Below are 20,373 nucleotides of genomic sequence, written 5' to 3'. Positions count from 1 at the left end.
TTTCTTTCTTTCTTTCTTTCTTTCTTTCTTTCTTTCTTTCTTTCTTTCTTTCTTTCTTTTCTTTTCTTTTCTTTTCTTTTCTTTTTTTTAAGAATTATTTATTTATTTTGGAGAGAGAGAGAGAGAGAGAGAGAGAGCACATGGGGGAGGGGCCAAGGGAGAGGGAGAGAGAGAGAATCTCAAGCAATTCAATCCCCGTTGAATGTGGAGCCCAATGTGGGGCTCTATTTCACCACCCTGAGATCATGACCTGAGTCAAAACCAAGAGTCAGATGCTCAATCTCTGAGATACCCAGGCACAACCCCCTTCTTATTTTTTTTTTTTTTAATTTTTATACATAGCCAAGGAGATATTTCTCCACTCAGGATAGGGTTGAGCAGTAGGATTCATCTCCTTACCATTAGTGGTAAGACAGTAGTTGTTGATGTGGATTGAAATGCTGCCATGTAGAAGATATAATAACATACTCACAGATATTTGGTTCTATAGTACTCTCAATCCCTTTCTAGCTCCCATGGTACCCTTAAAGTGGTCACTGGCATATATCTTCATCTTATACCTGCATCCAATTAAATGTGGTTAGTACAGAACATGAACTTTGAACCTTCTCTTCCTTTAGTTACTGAGGCTTCATGCCCAGTCATGTTTTTGTAGAAATGCAATTATAATAGAACTCAGTTTTGCATTAATTGCCCATAATGTAGTAATTTCTTGATGTTTTTCCTTCTAATCTTAGCAAATCTTATAAGGCAATTGTTCTTATCTTCACTTTGCAGATGAAGGAACCGAAGAACACAGATTTTCTCAACATCTCCAGGCACAACCAGAACTTCAACCTAACATCTGAATCTATGTTTGATATACTTTCTACTTTATCACATGCTCTTTTCTTGGTAATGTGCTTTAGAAATTGAAGGTGTGGGAGGAAAGGATACACTTTAGTAATATCCCCTGAAATGGGTAGATTGTCAAGTAAATGGTGAAAAAAAATATTACAAAGCAATTTTTTTTTTTTACAGCGCAAATTTTTAATGTGAGAATTTGGAAGAAACTGTTATATACAAAGTGGTGTCAAGGTTTATGCTGTGGACCAAGATTTCATATGATGCTTGTATACTCCTGATTGTGACATTTTTATTTATTTAATTTTTTTAATATTTACCTATTTATTTTAGAGAGAGAGCACAGGAGTGCAGGCATGGGGAGGGGAAGAGGGGGAGGAAGAGGAAGAGGAAGAGGGAAAGAATCCCAAGCAGACTCCATGCTGAGCACAGAGCCTGACATGAGGCTCAATCTCATAACCCATGAGATCCTGACTTGAGCCAAAACCAAGAGTTAGAGGCTCAACTGACTGACTTACCCAGGTACCCCATGATTATGAAAATTTTAATATAACATTCTCAAAATGGTGTGCCAAGGAATATTTCTTCTTCAGGATATAAAAATATAATACTCCAAATAGGGTCTGTGTTTGAATGAATTTAGGGAACATGAGGTAAAATAAGTTAAATAGGTTTTTTTACTACCAAACCTCTTAAAATCACAAACATATCTTAATATGTGTTATGAATTTTCAAGTGTGTGTATGTGTGTGTGAGGTTATGAATAGAATAAAGGTCTTCCTAAATTATGTCACCATGGGACACTTCTTCCTTAGAGCAGCATGCTAGGCTAATGTGGAACCCACTTTGTAGAACACTGAATCATATCTCACACCAAAATAAGGTGACTTCTTAATGCAATGATAAAATGTCTCATGAGATATTCAAGATTATAAAACAGAACATTCTCTATTCTCACACATAAAAATACAAGAAGGGAAGATATCCTCCAGGTCACTGGAGTTTCCAATAATATCCTTCCAATAGTATACTTGCCTTTAATAGCAGGTATAGAGAAACTTGCTCCATTCCAATATTGCCCTTTTTAGATATTGACCATATCTAGGTTGTATAAACTCCTTTATATGTACTTGTAGACAATAATTTTATTTTCTATTGGCGTGATCATCTAGCATTGACTTTCTAGTGTGTGGAGGGCAGGAAATGTTCATAAGGGTATTCATAAGGATGAATTTAGTAAACAGGTTTGATCTTAAAAATGGAAATTAACAGAGTGGACTTGAGAGGCTTGGATGAGGGCAAAGCATTTGTCTTTCAGGTAGGGTGGTAATTAATCAAATAATCTACTCTAGTGCCAGGGAATAGTGGGAAATTAATATCTGCTAACAGATGATCTTCATTTGGAATGTGAACAGCTTAGTGAAGTATTTACTTCCAGGATTTTTTTTTTTATATTAATTGGGGGTCTTTTTTTCACTTAGCTGAAGGAGGTAAATGTATGTATGTCTTTTCTATTAAAAAAAAATGCTTGCAAAGAGATGCCATGTTTGTTCAGCAAGCAGAGCACATTCATTTTCTGTTTCAGTCTTAATGAGCACCCCTGATCTTCAAGAATTTCAGTAGTAAGAAGAAGAGAGCATTAGAAAACAGCAGCAAAGTCTCCTAACAGCAGGGTAGATGGTATGTCCACTATGGAGATGTTCAAATCAAAATAAAAAATGAAAGAATTCCCAAGAAAAATTTATAGTTAAAAAATGCTTCCCTACATATGAGACTGAAGTGGATGATTAGAAGTTCAAATACAGCAGTTTTTTAAGTTAAAGAAGGATATTACTTCTCCAGTTCTGAAATATGTATGAAAATAGTATGAAACTGTGATAGTATGAAAAAGTATACTACAAAATAGTATGCATTAGCGTGAAAACAGTATAGTATAATACAGTATGAATTACTATGAAAATAGCGTATTATCAGACATTTTGCAAATAAAAGTGAAACAACAATAACATGCACAGAAAAAATAGGCTATAGAGAATATAATTTCATTTCTATTAAAATAACATTTTTATGAATATATTTGGTTACTGGAGATATTAGCTTATGGTTATGGTCGGTTTTTTGAATATATAAGTAATACACACTCATGAAACAAAACAACAGAAAATAGAATATTATATAAAAGAAAACAAAATAATCTATACTATTAGCTGCTCAAACCTATGAATCCATCCTTAATACATATGTATACATTATAACACATACAGTTATATAATATTATGTATTTATATTCTATTATATATTAAAGTTATATACAACAAAAACTTGCCAAGGAAAGTAGTAGAAATTATTTTTGACAGTTTAAAGTATTTTATTTTTAAGTATTTTATCAGTCAGTAATATTTTCTTTACATTTCCTTTGAATTGCTACTTAATAGGCATTCATATGAAACTTTCAGGATGTATTTTATAATTCTCATTTTGTTATGCACTTAAAATATTTTTGAGCTTTCACTATTATATTTGATGATAACTCTTTAACTCATATATACAATTTTGTGTAAATCTATGATTATTCTAATTTTTATATAATCGGGCCTCTTTTTTTAAGATTTTTATTTATTTGAGAGAGGGAGAGAGAGAATGAAATAGAGCATGAGAGAGAGAGAGCATGAGAGGGAGGAGGGTCAGAGAGAGAAACAGACTCCCTGCTGGGCAGGGAGCCCAATGCGGGGCTTGATCCCAGGACTCCAGGATCATGAACTGAGCCGAAGGCAGTCGCTTAACCAACTGAGCCACCCAGGCGCCCCAAATCAGGCTTCTTTTATTGAAAACTAGTACCTATATATGGTAAAATTTTTTATACAAATGAACATGGAAAAAAAAGTAAAAATAGTTATAATTCCTGAGCCCATCTCACATTAAATAGTTGTGAATGTCCTTCAATAATTTTACATATTACAAAAATAGGAACTACCTACTTACAAGCTTGCCTTTGCATTTTTCATTTTGGAATATGTTTCTCTATCATTTCATCTTCTGTATCATTCTCTCAACTTATTAGAAGGGATTAATATCGTGACTATTCTCATAAGCCTATTTGTGACATAGGCCACTGTGAACAAGCTATTTAATCTCTCTTGCTCTTCATTCATCTGCAGGAAGAATAAATCTTAATTATACCCTTTTCATAGGGCTCTTGAGAAAATTTATAATATTTATATTTATATGTTATATGAGTCTATAATATAAACATAAGTATAGATGAATATTATATATATATACATATATATATGTATATATATATATATATATATATATATATATATATGTTGTATATAGGTGTAGGACACACACATTTACCAACGTATAAACGCTTAGTTTCTGAAAGGATAAACAAGAAACCATTGAGTGTTTACGTTTAGGCATGGAGTTTTTGCTGCTTAAATATTGTAAGTAGTTGTACCATTTTCATTTTTTTGATATCAAAGAGGCTTCTCAATTCTTAAATCATGAGTCAATTTAGTCTTTAAGGAGTGCTTCTTTGTGCTATTGGAAATTCAAATATTAATAAATATATAGTTTAAAAATATGAAAAGAAAACTATGGTCTAATCCTACCCATATTGTAAGACTACATCTCACTTACCATGTTTAGTTATAGAGTCTTGCATTATATAGGATTTTGACAAATCAGAGCACCTTCACAGGAAGATTACCGAATTCTCTAGTGGTATAAAAAAATCTCTTGCATGTAGGGAATGGCTAAAGAAGCAAGAGTTAAGGAAACTCTGGAGAGGAGGAAGGAGTAATGACACTTGTTAAATCCTAGAGGGCTGTCCATTGGAAGATGGAATAAGCTGGCTCTGTCTAGCTCGAAGGATTTGTCTATGTAATAACAGATCCTATTCAAAGGTGATATAGAGAGTAATTTTGTCATTAATCCATTTGCTAATTCAGTCATTCAACAAATACTTATATGCCTGTCAGGAGTACTCTACTAAAGTACAAGGATACTTTTGAGAATAAGGCTGAAATGTTCTGCTTTCAAAGTGAGTCTTTAATGCCAGATAGAATGTACATATACCTTGCCAGTCACAGAAGTAGTAATACCTCCCTGTCCCAGGATAAAAGAAGAGATTAAGACTCTATAAGTTTTTTTTTTCTTTAATTCAACTTTTTTTTTTCTTTTTGAGATAACTGTAGAGTTACATGCAATTTGTAAGAAATAATGTTGAGAACTCCCATGCACCATTTACCCTGTTTTCACAATGGCATCATCTTGTAAATCTATAGTATAATATCACAACCATCATAAGCAGGATATTTGAAATCCAGAATAGTCCCATCAGCACCAAGGTTCCCTCCCATTGACTTTGTTTAAATACACCACTTCCCTCCCACTCCCTCCTTCAACCATTGCTAATCTGCTCTCTAGTTCTGCAGTTTTCTCATTTCAAAAATGTTCTATAAATGAAATCATACAGTATGTAACATGTAACCTTTTCTTCATCTGAGAAAGCCTTGATTTCCCTTTCCTTTCTTTTTTCATTTTAATTTTTTTATTGAGTATAGTTGCCACGCAATGTTACATTAGTTTCAGCTGTACAACGTAGTGATCGGACAAGTCTATCTGTAATGTTGCGCTCACCACAAGTGTAGCTAACACCCATCACCATACATTGCTATGACAGTATCATTCTCTACTCTGTACATTTTAATCCCATGAGTTACTTATTCCATAACTGGAAGCCCGTACCTCCCACTCCCTGTCACCCATTTTGCCCATCCCCCAAACCCTCCCCTCTGGCAACCACATTTGTTCTCTGTATTTATAGGCCTGATTCTACTTTTTGTTTATTCATTTGTTTTTCTAGATTCCACATTTAAGTGGACATTTCACTCAACATAGAATTCTGTCTTGGGGCACCTGGGTGGCTCAGTCAGTTAAGCCTCTGACTCTTAATTTCGGCTCAGGTCATGAGTTGAGGGTTATGAGACTGAGCCCCCGCATTGGGCTCAGCGCTGGGCTTGGAGCCTGCTCGAGTCTCTCTCCCCCTTGCCCTCTCCCCCTCCCCCCTCTAAAAAAGAAAAAAAAGTCTGGCTTTTTTCAGCGCTTGAAAAATGTCGGGTCACCTCCTTATAACTTCCTTTGTTTCTGATGAGAAACCTGCTGTCGTTGGAATTGATCTCCATCCTCTCCCCAGGTAGGTAAAAGGCCATCACCCTGGCACTATCCCTTGTGGTGGAAGTCCAGTTTCCCCTCTTCATCTTTAATGATGCCCTCCATTGACAGGGAGAGGGTTCCTTGTTGGTACTGGGCAAGGATGAAAGTTTTGGTTTTTGTTACTCTGGCTAGAAAAGACAAGGGTACCTTTCTACTTCTCACATGGCCTTACCGATAGCACAAGTAGGTGGACTCATTGACACTGTGGGGTGGTGAAAGGTTGTTTTTTTTTTTTTTTTTAAGATTTTATTTATTTGTTTGACAGTGAGAGAGGGAACACAAGCAGGGGGCAGTGGGAGAGGGAGAAGAAGGCTTCCCGCCGAGCAGGGAGCCCAGTGCAGGGCTCGATCCCAGGACCCTGGGATCATGACCGGAGCCGAAGGCTTAACATCTGAGCCACCCAGGCGCCCCGGGTGGTGAAGTTTTGACTCTTTACTTGGCCTCCTCCGACCTTTCCCCATTTTCGCTCATTACTTTCAGTCTGTGGTGAAAGTCTAGACTCCCCAAGTGGTTTCCACCAACACTGCAGTACTGGGGCCTCATTATTACCCAGGAGAGCTGAGAGTTCTCACTCCCTACTTGGTCTACTTGGTAATGGGGATGGTGGGAGTCTAGGTTCCCTATTCAGTCTTGGCTGGCAGGAGTGGGCATTGGTCCACGGTATTTCCTGAGTTGTTTGGTTAGAAAAGAGCAATTACTGTCTATTTTTTCTTCCTTAGCAGATGTCCCTTCTCTGGCTCTGTGGCTGGAGCTAGCAGGCAACTTTGGGGCTGGCATGGCGCATATGCACTTGTATTTCCAAGGTGCTCGCTTCTTCTACTTCCAGGCTCAGACACAGGGAAAAATGAAAACTGAGGAAATTCACCATCGTGTGTTCCTTCATCCCCAAATCCCTGACTGACTTGCCTTCAGTGTCCTCTGAAACAATATTATCTTGTGTTTGTTTTATATCTAATGTCCAGAGCTTTTATTTGTATGAAGTGGGAGAAATCGGGAAAAGTACTTCATCATCCTGGCATTTGAAATTAACCCAAATCTTTAATTCACTAAATTCTATCTCCACAGGGCCTCTTAACCAGATGTCTAATTTTTTATATCATCTTATGTAGATATGTGCATGCTCAGTCCAAGATGGGAGATGGAATCTGATTTCACTTAGTGGAAACCGTATTTCTAAATTAAAAACAGGAACCGTTTGGAATAATTCTGAGCAATGAAATAATTATAAAATAAAATGAAGAGAAAGAAGAAATTAGAAGTAAAGTTGCCCTTTCTAAAATTTTGGCTAGTCAATCCACTGACTTCTTGGGCTAGTCACGGATCCTGTCTGGATCTGTTTCCTTGTGTATAGATAACCTACTAGTATATTTGTAGATGTGATTCTAAGAGCATGTCATAGGAGGAAGGACTGAAATGTTAAACTAGTGAAACACATAATATTATTTTTTATTATAAATGTGTATATTTTTATAATATATATTTATTGTGTCTGTGTATTATGGATTTCATTACTCTAATAGTCTTTTAAAACTGAACAATTTGTATTTGTTGGTAAAGTTTTGCTCACATTAAAAAAAATCTGCAGTAATTTTCAAAATCCCCATTTCCTCTGTCCAAAACATTTTATGACTAAGTGTGCATTCTTATGTGTTTTTTATTTAATAGCTCGACTAGTGTTATTTGCCATAAAACAGACACAACCGGAAGTGAAGCAATGTAAGTTCTGTTATAATGAGCTTACTTTATCACCAGTTTCTCCTAATGGGATTATAGTCTATAAATGATCATGTTACCATAGCAACATGATTTAAAAGCCACACTGGGCTGTAGAGGCAATAACAACACCTGTGTACCATCATTTTCTTGGGTAGCTTATATCATTTTTGGCCCAGCAAAATAAGAGGATATCAAAACAACAGCCCATTGTTTCAATGATGATTTCCTACAATATCCATTTTAGATTTGGTCATTTTGAATTTGAATCAGTAAATTCCACACAGAAGATGGAAGGAAAACTATTTTTGATCACTTAGCTGAGTTAACCCTGAATAGCATCAAAAGAAACAATTAATGGAAAGATTGAATTTCCATTTGGAATACAGTAATATACAAGAAATACATTTAAATACATTTCAGAGTCCATTACCTTCTGAAAAATTAACTTAGTTCTGCACCCATTTCTGCTTAACATTCGTGTAAGTATGATGTAATGGGGGATAAAACTGTTTTGCTTTGATGAAAATAAAACCATTTCTGTTAGATGTGCATTGGGCGTTGTTTCAGAAAACAAGTTCTGCCTTCACTGTTTGGCCTCTGATGATAGTAAAAGAATTGGAAATCTTACCCTCATATCTTTGACCTAAAAGATGAGGTCAAGGAGCAAGTGTAGAGGGGGAGAGGAAAAGATTGTCAGGAAAAACCCATGCCCTCTCTAGTTCAGTCCTTTAATTTGAACTCTCTCATTGTGTGAGTCTGGATGCTCTGGGTTTGTTGGGGTTACTGACAACTCCTGATTCTCAGTGGCTTAACCAATGAGGATGTATTTCTCCCTTCATTCCCTTATGTGTCTTTGCTCCTTGACTGGGAGAGGAGTAGGGCCCATTCATTCTCCAGAACCAGGCTGACAGAGCTCCACTATTTAGAATGGAGGAAATGATAAAGGGACAAAAGAGAGAATAAAGAATTGCACATGGCTTTTAAATGCCTCTTCCCAGCAGTAACACCTGTTACTAATATTTCATTAGCCATTGTAGGTGCCAGGATGAGGGATATATCTCTGACATCTTGCAGTTGTGAGACCTTTGTGGCTTCTTGCCTGGTTCTCCAACTCCTTACATTTAAATTTTACTTCTCTGACAGGCCTTGTTCAAATGCTATGTCTTCAAGACATTCTTCCTCTTCCCCAACACCTTATTTGCTTTTTCCCCTGGCTTTCCCAACCCTTTATTTGCTTTTTTTTTTTTTTTTCACATAGTCCTTATATTTGTCTTCGTGGGGATATTTTTATTGTTTTTATGAGTTTGTGACAGGTGGTATAACTGGGTAGAAATTCTGAAAGGAAAGTTGTTTGTTCCTTTCTCACTAAAGATAGATGAGTCTCTTGTCTCATAAAATTATAGGATCATATGCCTCAAATACCTTTCCAATTTACATGAAATTTGAGAATAACAAGACAAATCCTGATGATAACTGTAATAGATAACATTTAGTAAGTTCTTACTCATACCAGCCACTTGGCAAGTATAACATACAGGGATTATCCTGTTTGCTCAGTGCAAAATCATATACTGCTGATAGTAGCATTATCTCTATGGTTGATGAACCTGAGTCAGAAAGAGACAAAGACCTACCCTAAAGCACACAGCTTGTAAGTGGTAGTGATGCACTTTAAATCTAGATATTTTATACTCCAAAGCCCACATTTTTTGGTGTGATTTGACCTTTTCATTTTACTAAGACAGGATTACTTGAGGACTGAGTAAAAGTAGGATATGACTAAATAAATATCCCTCATTTAATAGATTATACATTTATACTAATATATTTTCATGGTTAATTTAAATATAAGCAAATGTGCGGTTGTAAATGCAAGATCTATAACCAAAGAATGGCTTTAGAATTATTAATTCCTTCTTCCTGGGATATTGTAGCATTAGCCAGGAGTTTCTTTTTTTTTTTTTTTAAGATTTTATTTATTTATTTGAGAGAGAGAATGAGAGACAGAGAGCACGAGAGGGAAGAGGACAGAGGGAGAAGCAGACCCCCTGCCGAGCAGGGAGCCCAATGCGGGACTCGATCCCGGGACTCCAGGATCATGACCTGAGCCGAAGGCAGTCGCTTAACCAACTGAGCCACCCAGGTGCCCTAGCCAGGAGTTTCTAAAGCATGTGTTTCAGCCTGAATTTGTCTTCTGTTGCTTTGTGCCATGGTTCAATAACATTCTCTGATCTGTGTGTGCTGATGTCTTGTGCTGACTAATGCTAGTTCAAAATAAATTTATAAATTCCTTCAGCCACAGCTATTGTGTTCATTGCAGGGGAAAAAATCTTAGGTAGAATTGCTCAGCGGAAGAAAAGAATCTTCACAAAGAATTTGTATGGCATGTGATATATCTGATCGTATTTATTACTACACATATTTCTGCAAAAGATGGTTACTTAATTGTGTAAGCATCCTGATTTGGTCACTTGTGAATTCCCAAAGCACACCTTAGTTCGCCTTTTGGAATGACCACCTTAATTTTGCAGAAAAGAAAAACACCTTTCAGAGCCATTGCTCCTGAAGTATGCCTTCAGAATTTTCTATTGCTACAATGGCAATTCTCTTGCTGAATTAGGTGGAGCTAAATCATTAATTTGTAATTCTTTTGTAGGGAAAGTTTGCTCCACTGAATTTTTTAATGCTTATTTATACAGATAACCTTTTTATCTCTGTATCCTTTCCCAATAGATGTTACACTCTGAAGGCAAGGACTTGTTTTTAAATCTGTGTGCTTCCTGTTCCCTTTCTTTTTCACAACCAACACCTATTGTTCTATTTACCATTTTCTATATGTACTTAATTGTTGTGATTTTTCTGAGTATGCACTGAAGAAATTTGGGGATGTTTCAGCCAGAAGTTGTGGTATAGATCTAAGTAGATGATTCCAGGGGAATTTTGTGATCTAAACTGAGCTTTAAAAGATCTCATAATTTTAAAAATCTGCTTATGATAATTACTTACTCTCTTTTGGGGCCATATTGTGCACACACGTGTGTGTGTGTGTGCATGTGTTATATGGTGTATGGTGTAACTAAATATGTAGATACCTAGTAAATTATTTATAGTACTTTGCTTTGTCTCTCTAGGTATCCTCCAGAGCAACTGGATTTTGTACCAATTCTTTTAAAAATCTAGATTTTTTTAAAAAATTGTAACAATTCTTTAAAAAATGTAACAAATTAAACTTTAGACAATATTTCATAATGTGTGTGTGTCTGAATGCATCGTGAAATCTCTGAAAAAAATGCTATGTACAATTACTGTGAAAGAATTAAAGTTTGAAAAGACTACAATAACTGGGAAGTTTTTCAACTGCTTTCTATATAATGGTGGTTTTAAAATATACAAAAATGGATTCATTGTTGGATATTATATTGAGGTTTTTAAAAAATTTCCTAACAACTGAAACTGAAATTTTCAGAGTCTTGAAGTCTTTAGAGAATTCAGTTGAGAGATGAGACCCAGCAAGGAGGAACGTGGGATTTCATAATACGTGACATTCCAAGATCATTAAGTTTTCATTGGAGAATTAAACATTAACCAATAAACCTGAAGGTAAACTGTGAGGTATGGAAGAAGCCACTGTTGCTCTTCTATTTTAATGGAATTCTCTAACAAGACATTAGGATTTGAAATGCTTTAATTTAGATGGTCTTGTTAGTCACTGGAGATATCAAATACCAAATGCTAATTAGATCATAAGTTATAATAACTAGCTAGATGGAAATGCCAAAATATTAAAGGTTATTTAGTCATCTAGAAATGAGAATTTTCCCCCAGAAGACACACGATATATACTTCCTTTCCCCCAGAAGAAAAACTGAATTTAGAATGGTTTAATTTACAACAAGACTAGTTGCCTTATATTTATAGTAAGAAAACTGCTATATACAATCATAAATATCCAGCTTGGCAAATGATTATGGCAATAATTGATATTTATCTCAGAGAAGGTACTATTATTAACATACATATTTATTTATTTATCACTTTAAATATAAAAATTCATCCAAATAAATATATATGCATACATAAGTCAATAACTGAGTGAAGGAGGAATATTTTAAAAATATTTTTATTCATTTCAAATAACTATTGTAATGTCAACTGACTAGAGACAAATTTTATGGAAACCAGGATTCCTTGATGCCTCTAATCAGTATTATCTAAGAGTCATTTTAATAAACAGAACTTATAAACATATGTGCATTTATATTATTCTCTATTTTGCCTTCTGAAATATATTCATATCCCTATTATATTTACCTAGTAAATACTTTTAGTAGCGAATCTGTAGACTTCCAACTTAATATAGTCATCAAAGCCTTGGATGTAACTATTTTCTATGCTAAGTCCCAGCTGAAATGTGTGTGCATGTGTGCACATGCACCCTCATGCTGGAAAAAAGTGGATGATGACATTATTTGAAGTAACTTGGCTTATTAGGTGTGAAACCTAGCACAAGAAAAGTATACCTAATTTCTCTAAGCCTTGATTCCTCACCTGTAAAATAAAGATCATCATATTATTTTGTCAAATTATTGTTATAAGAATTAATGTGGTAATGCACGAGTCTCAAATATAGTAATGATTCACTATTAGTTATTATTTGTATTTTATCATCATTATTATTCATAGCCTAATATTTCAGTGATTTGTCTTTGCAAATTATAACAGAGGAAGTAGATTTTAAAGATCTAGTCTTCATGGCAACTAACCAAATACGGAGGAAAAAACAAAACCAAAACCAGAAACAATGCATGGGCATTAAATAAGAGACATAACAGCAAATCACATCGATTGTCTAGTTTTTCACCTTTAAGGTCAAAACACTGAAGTGGAGAGTGCATTATTCCAGTCTAAGTCTGGGGACAGGAAAACTCTCAAACAATCCTGCTTTGTAAGTATAAAATTGGTGCACACAGAATGACATGTTATGAATCCTCTGTCAACTAAAAATCAAGCTGGAGGAAGTAATCAGTAGTACGCTCACCTAGGAAAACTGTTGCTCCCCTGTCTCAGAACTGCTGACTCAAAATTAGCATATAAACCATGCAGCCCTGATGAGAAGTTCCTATATGCCACCAGAAGGAGAAACAGGTGAAAAACAGTTGTAAAGTCATTAATCCAAAACAACCCTGTGCCCCCCAAAACTATCTGGCATTACAAGCTATTGCAGTCAATAAGGAAGTTGAGAGAAAAGTTTGATACAACCCCTGAAATTCAGGAAGTACAATGGAGAACTAAAAATGATACTTATTTTTAACTTGGGAATGTTGTTAAAGTAAGCACGAACATTGCTGAAAAGGGCTTATGGTGAGGAAGTTGTTGATGATTATTAAAAAAAAAAAAAGAAAAAGCAGAGCTTCAGTTAACTTCTGATAACTACAGCAAATGTGGAAAAGTCAATGTTATGAACAAAAATGAAAAGAGAGTATGTGAAGGTTTTGATGTCTGGATATTTCCTTTCTTCCTTTTGTTTTTGTTTTTTCTATTTTGTTTTTCTGCAGCTTTTGCTTTTGTCCTTTCTTCTTGCAATATATCCAAAAGGTATCTGATGAATTCCACATTTTAAATTTCTTCTGTTTGAAATACATGAAGTTGTTTCTGCATTGATCATGACCCCGATTGATATACTACTTGGCACCAGGAAGCAGACTTTCAAAGATGGAATACTGATTAGATAATGAAATGATTGAGAATAAATCCAAGCATGACCCAGTCATCATTAGAAAATGGGATACTAGGGTAATTCACAAGATGCAATAACATAACAGTTAAATTGTCACCTGTGTACACTTGACATAAAGTGCACATTGAGAAAAAACGGCAATACCAACTCCTTTTTATCCTCAATTCTTATATTTTGACTACAAGGTTTTTGTGATGGTCTTTTGTATCTGGTTAACCAATAAGTTTTTAAAAAGGCAGTAACAAGAATGAGTTCAAAGTGTGGTCAGAAAACTACAGAGCTTCTCTAGAATCCTCCAAATAATACCATATTTATAGTTCACACAGTGCACACATAGCTAAAAATCTGACCACAAGTTTTATAGTGCATGTTTAAATTTTAAGTACCTATTGAATTCACAGGCTTATGAGTCTTATATGTGAAAATTGTGGCACTGATTGAGAAGATTTGGAAAGGGAAAATTTGAATCCCTAAATCCCCCTTGAGCCTCCCTCACCATGTCTGAATTAAACAGCCTTCTCTTGTCCTGTGATAACCTTGTATGAAGCAAATAATTTGTAAAGAAATGTCTATTCTCCTCACAGTGAACCTCTGACACCCATCATTGTCTTCAGATTCTAATCTGAGGCAGATTCTAGCAAACCCAAGGGAAAATATACAAAGTCTGTACTAGAAAGAGCTTGAATATCAAAAGAATTACAAAATTGTGTTAATTTATATTTGTAGAAATTTGGGATATATGTTTGAAAATATATTCTATGATACTATGTCAAAGAAGATATAATGTTGGATTGGGATGAATGTACAGAAATGGGATTGCATATCAGAAATACTTAAAATAAATGTTAGCTTTAACAGTTTGCTTAGTTGACTAAAAAATGGTCTCCTACATTAAAGAAAGATGAGATACCACCATTTTGGTGATGGGGGCAGGGAGGCAGAGAGGGAGGGGGAGGAATTGGAGGAGGGAGGGTGAGGAGTTGGGGGAGAGAGACAGAAAAAGGAATATGAAGGTTCAGAATAATAGCAATTTTGGAGAGGATTTATTATATGAGACCTACATACATGTCCCACGAGAGGATTCAGAGGATCCTCCCATAACAAAAGTATCAGAGAATGCACTAACAAAAGGAACAGCAGCATCTTTGTAAATCAAGCGTGGTGCCTATCCTCCAGGAGACTGGAGATGATGTTAAGAGGTACCGCCATTGAAGTCAACTATCTCATTTTAATGCATTGATGGAATCCAGGAGTGGCAGAGGCCTCAGGTACTTTTAACTGCTAGATACAACATAGGATGAATAATGTAATACATAACAAGGAGAGGTACATTTTGCTCAACCTGAAGGGATTATTAGCTTTGGCTAATTGATTACAGTGTCCCAAGAACTAAGAACTGAACCCAAGAACAAAGAAATATATAGTGCTCAGTTTATAGTACTTGGTTTCAAAAACCTTCCTCACAAACACTTTTTGATCTAAAATAGGGTAAGAGGTATGTTAAACTGAAGCACTGTTAAAAAGATGGCTTTACTTTCAAGGTTCTATTTGTTTTGTATCACAAGCTGGTGCAATTTCTATAGCTCTTATTACACACATAAGAATATGGTTATGATACACACTACCCTCCAGATCATTCGTGGGTCCCTGAAACCTCAATGTTAAAGCGTGAATGCAACCTCTCTATTTGAATGGACAATCATGGTAACTGTCAAAAACTTTGGAGAACCTTGGGAAAATTACTGGATGTTGTTATCTATAAACAAGAGACTCATTGATATTTCATATCAAGACAGTTGAACCCAACAGTAGAGATCCATCCCATAAAAAAGGCACAGAGATGTCGATTGAAGTCAACTCTCTGTCATGCATTTTCAGTGTCACTGAGCCTTTTCTGAGGCATGATCTGAGTCAGATTCAGAGATTATAGGTATAATTGTTTAAACTCAACATAAACAGATCCAGATGTATTTGTTTGAAGTGTATATTTTCAAAGGCCAAATGTGTGTAGGTAGCTTTTCCTCTTTGATTCTCAAGTAATATTCTTGCCCATTTCTTTTGATTCTTCTCATTTGCTTCTCAACTCTTATGTAGATGTAAGATACTTTTGTTGTTTTTACTTTTGGAGACCAGTCAGCAAATACCACAAAATGATCCCTTTTTGGACTTGTTTTAATAAAGCACTTGGCTCCCATGCCTAAAACAAAACAATACTTGATTAAAAATGTACCAAACCACACACACTATGTGTAAAAACATGTAATACTTTACAATGCATGTAAGCATCCCACATCCTCAAGGTCTAGAACATTTTTTCCCACTCTGTCAATTCCTAATTCTAGAAAGGAAATACAAAATAATAATAAAATAAAATAATAAAATAAAATAAAACAAAATAATAAAATAAAATAAAACAACAGAACAACCAAAAACACCAAATTCCCAAGTCATCAACATCCAATTTCTCATAGTATTAAAGTAGTAAGAAGCAATTATTCCCTTTTTCCTCTCCTAATCACTCTTTATCTTTGAAAATACCATAGTCTGGCAGACCACAGAATGGGAGAAGATATTTGCAAATGACATTATAGATAAAGGGCTGATATCCAAGATCTATAAAGAACTTCTCAAACTCAACACTCAAAAAACTAATAACCCAGTCAAAAAAATGGGCAGAGGACATGAACAGACACTTCTCCAAAGAAGACACAAATGGTTAACAGACACATGAAAAAATGTTCATCATCATTAGCCATCAGGGAAATTCAAATCAAAACCACATTGAGATACCCTTACACCAGTTAGAATAGCAAAAATTAGCAAGGCAGGAAACAACAAATGTTGGTGAGGATGTGGAGAAAGGGGAACCCTCTTACACTGTTGGTGGGAATGCAAGCTGCTATAGCCACTCTGGAAAAGAATATGGAGGTTCCTCAAGAAGTTAAAAATAGACCTACCCTTCCACCAGCAATTGCACTCCTCCATATTTACCCCAAAGATTCAGATGTAGTGAAAAGGAGCACATGCACCCCAATGTTCATAGCAACAATGTCCACAAGAGCCAAACTATGGACGGAGCCAAGATGCCCTTCAACAGATGAATGGATAAAGAAGATGTGGCACAGGGGACTTTCCAGAATGCTGGGTGAGACACGGAGGAGCGGTGGCTGCCGGAGCTGCGCCAAGCAATGCGCTCCTTCCCGCTCCCCCACACTGGCCTTGGCCCTCTCACCAGCTGTAGAAAATGGTGAAAGAAACCACTTACTATGATGTTTTGGGGGTCAAACCCAATGCCACCCAAGAGGAATTGAAAAAGACCTACAGGAAACTGGCCTTGAAGTACCACCCTGATAAGAATCCAAATGAAGGAGAGAAGTTTAAACAGATTTCTCAAGCTACCAAGTACTCTCTGATGCAAAGAAAAGGGAATTATATGACAAAGGAGGAGAACAGACAATTAAAGAAGGTGGAGCTGCTGGTGGTTTTGGCTCCCTCATGGACGTCTTTGATATGTTTTTTGGAGGAGAAGGAAGGATGCAGAGAGAAAGGAGAGGTAAAAATGTGTGCATCAGCTCTCAGTATCCTTAGAAGATTTATATAATGGTGCAAAAAGAAAACTAGTTCTGCAGAAAAATGTGATTTGAGATAAATGTGAAGGCCGAGGTGGTAAGAAAGGAGCAGTCGAATGTTGTCCCAATTGCCGAGGTACTGGAATGCAAATAAGAATTCATCAGATAGGACCTGGAATGGTTCAGCAAATTCAATCTGTGTGCATGGAGTGCCAGGGCCATGGGGAATGGATCAGTCCCAAAGATAGATGTAAAAGCTGCAATGGGAGGAAGATAGTTTGAGAGAAGAAGATTCTAGAAGTTCATATTGACAAAGGCATGAAGGATGGCCAGAAGATAACATTCCATGGTGAAGGAGACCAAGAACCAGGACTGGAACCAGGAGATATTATCGTTTTAGATCAGAAGGACCACGCTGTTTTTACTCCACAAGGAGAAGACCTTTTCATGTGTATGGCCATACAGCTGGTTGAAGCACTGTGCGGCTTTCAAAAGCCAGTATCTACTCTTGACAACCAAACCATCATCATCACCTCTCAACCAGGTCAAATTGTCAAGCATGGAGATATCAAGTGTGTGCTAAATGAAGGCATGCCAATTTATCCCAGACCATATGAGAAGGGTCGCCTAATCACTGAATTTAAGGTAAACTTTCCTGAGAATGGATTTCTCTCTCCTGATAAACTCTCTTTGCTGGAAAAACTCCTACCTGAGAGGAAGGAAGTAGAACAGACTGATGAAATGGACCAGGTAGAACTGGTAGACTTTGATCCAAATCAGGAAAGATGGCACCATTACAATAGGGAAGCCTATGAGGGATGAACATCATCCCAGGGGTGGTGTTCAGTGTCAAAACTCTTAACGGGGCCAGTGAATACCACTGCTGGCATTTTATATGTAGTAGTGAATGAGTGAAGGACTATAATCATAACTCACTACTTGCTATTGTTTTTGTTTTAATATTCAACTATAGTAGTGTTTTAAAAGTTAAATGAAGAATAAACTCAAATATAAAAGCTCAAAAAGAAAAAAAAAGATGTGGCACATATATACAATGGAATATTATTCAGCCATCAGAAAAGATGAATACCCACCATTTGCATTGACATGGATAGAACTGGAGGGGATTATGTTAAGTGAAGTAAGTCAATCAGAGAAAGACAATTATCATATGGTTTCACTCATATGTGGAACATAAGTACGGAGGACCATAGGGGAAGGGAGAGAAATCCAAAGGGGGAGAAATCATAGAGGGAGATGAGTCATGAGAGACTATGGACCTTGGGAAACAATCTGAGGGTTTCAGAGCAGGGGAAGGGTGGGGGGAGGGGTAACAGGGTGATGGGTATTGAGGAGGGCACGTGTTGTGATGAGCACTAGGTGTTATATTTAACTAATGAATCATTGAACACTACATCAAAAACTAATGCTGTACTATACAGTGGCTAACTGAACATAAAAAAAATAAAAGAAAATATCATATTTTGTGTATATATACAAACATATTTGTGTGCATGTTTATAGAGATTATAAAATTTATATTATAAACATAAAATTATTAAGATAAAACCACTTGGGTAGCTTAAGTCTATATATGCTTTATATGAGGAAAGAGTAGATATATTTATGTAAATATGTACTGATCATATTTAGAAACAAATAGCTTTTGAGTATACATATGGTCAAGTAGCTAAAGTGAGATAGAATTATTTATTATAACAATTGCATTTATTGTCTATATGATTGACATTATATATAAATATCTAACTCTGTGTATATATGTCTGTGTGTATCAATCTTTAAAATATATTTTTTGATCCCATAATATTCACCATGTGACAGACTATATTAAATCATCTTTGAAAGATAAGGATGAATAAGGTATCCATCAGTCTGTACTCAAAGAGCTCAGATGCAATGGAAGGTAAGGGGTTGGGGAAGGTCAAAGAGAGAAAAAAAATTACAGTACAGGGTAATGTGAGCACAGACGTTGGAATAATAGAGTGCTTGCAGCACAGTGGAAGAGCACATATCCAACCTTAAAGGGATCAAAATAACTTCATATAGTATGAGATTCTATATTAAGTCCTGAAGGAATGTGTGTGCAATGTGTCTGGTCTTGAGAAGAAATTTATGTGTGCCTAGGTCTACATGTGAATGCACAAACACAAGGACTTCAGTTAGATAGAATGCTTTATCTCCGTCATTTAACCCGTCCATTATGCTATCATGCAGGGCAGCTAAGCATGTGCTTGTACAAATGGGCTTGGTAATATAAACAACTTAATTGAAATGGCTGGTCCCAAGAAACTCATTGAGGAAGGATGATGCTTCCTGGTGGAGTTCAAGATGGCATAAAATGTATCAATGTTAAATCCTTGACATATGCAACTCAGTTCCCCTTGGTTTATGGCTCTTTTAGTAGAGGCAATACCCATTTGCTTTTATCATTCCTCTGAAACTGCAGTAGAGAAATTACAGGGTATTATCAAGATAAGAAAATAATTGCATTTTAATTTGACATGAGATGTCTACCTACCTCCCACAAAATAGCATGAGAAATGACAGAAAATGTACTTCACAAGAATTTAAATCTGTTATAAAGCTGGACAACAAAACAGGAATGCAATAGTGGGCCTGCCATTTTGAAGAATTCCTAAAAGACTGAAAGCATAATGAGTTATACCTTTGGAGAAATAGGACTTAAACAGATCTGAGCTGAAACCATGTTCAGAAGATTGCTATGCAGAGAAGCATGGTTGGTTCTATGTAATCTTCAAACTCAGAATATGAGTTAGTTCACGGAGCAAAGGAGGGAAGCTGGGTATCCTTCTAGGTGATATCTTGTGGAACAGCTTTCAGGAAAGATGGGCTTTCTGTACACTACCATCTTCCCACACTCACCTGCAGGCTATAGGGACTCATGAGCTCTGACTAAAGCAAGGAGTGTTTGTCTTCAAATTGGAGAGGCAGGACAGAGTGTCCTATGGAGACTCCTATGCCCATAACCCCTATATTACAACTAAAATCTCCAAGGACAAATCACTATATAATCAGAACCAACGTTTAAAAAATAAATCAGGAAATCTAAAATGCAAATATGAGCAAACAACTGGTAATTTCAAAAGCCAGAAAGACAAAACATTGGAAAGGGGACATCTACATAAATAGAGGAACACCAAAAGAAACAGTTGATAGAGTAAACAGAATAATTAAAAGTGAGTTTATACCTGAAACTAATATAATATTACGTGTCAACTATACTTCAATTAAAGATTTTTTTTT

General features: G+C 35.9%; 1 pseudogene; it reads left to right on the top strand.

Annotated features, from left to right (window-relative positions):
- Positions 1-16,763: 16,763 nt before the first annotated feature.
- On the top strand, positions 16,764-17,950 carry LOC117999635 (annotated as a pseudogene).
- Positions 17,951-20,373: the final 2,423 nt, after the last annotated feature.

Source organism: Mirounga leonina, unplaced genomic scaffold (genome assembly GCF_011800145.1).
Source record: "Mirounga leonina isolate KUSES-001 unplaced genomic scaffold, KU_Mleo_1.0 Mir_115, whole genome shotgun sequence".
Lineage (NCBI taxonomy): Eukaryota > Metazoa > Chordata > Mammalia > Carnivora > Phocidae > Mirounga > Mirounga leonina.
Note: the sequence above shows the minus strand (reverse complement) of the source record. Positions and strands in the feature narration are given on the sequence as shown.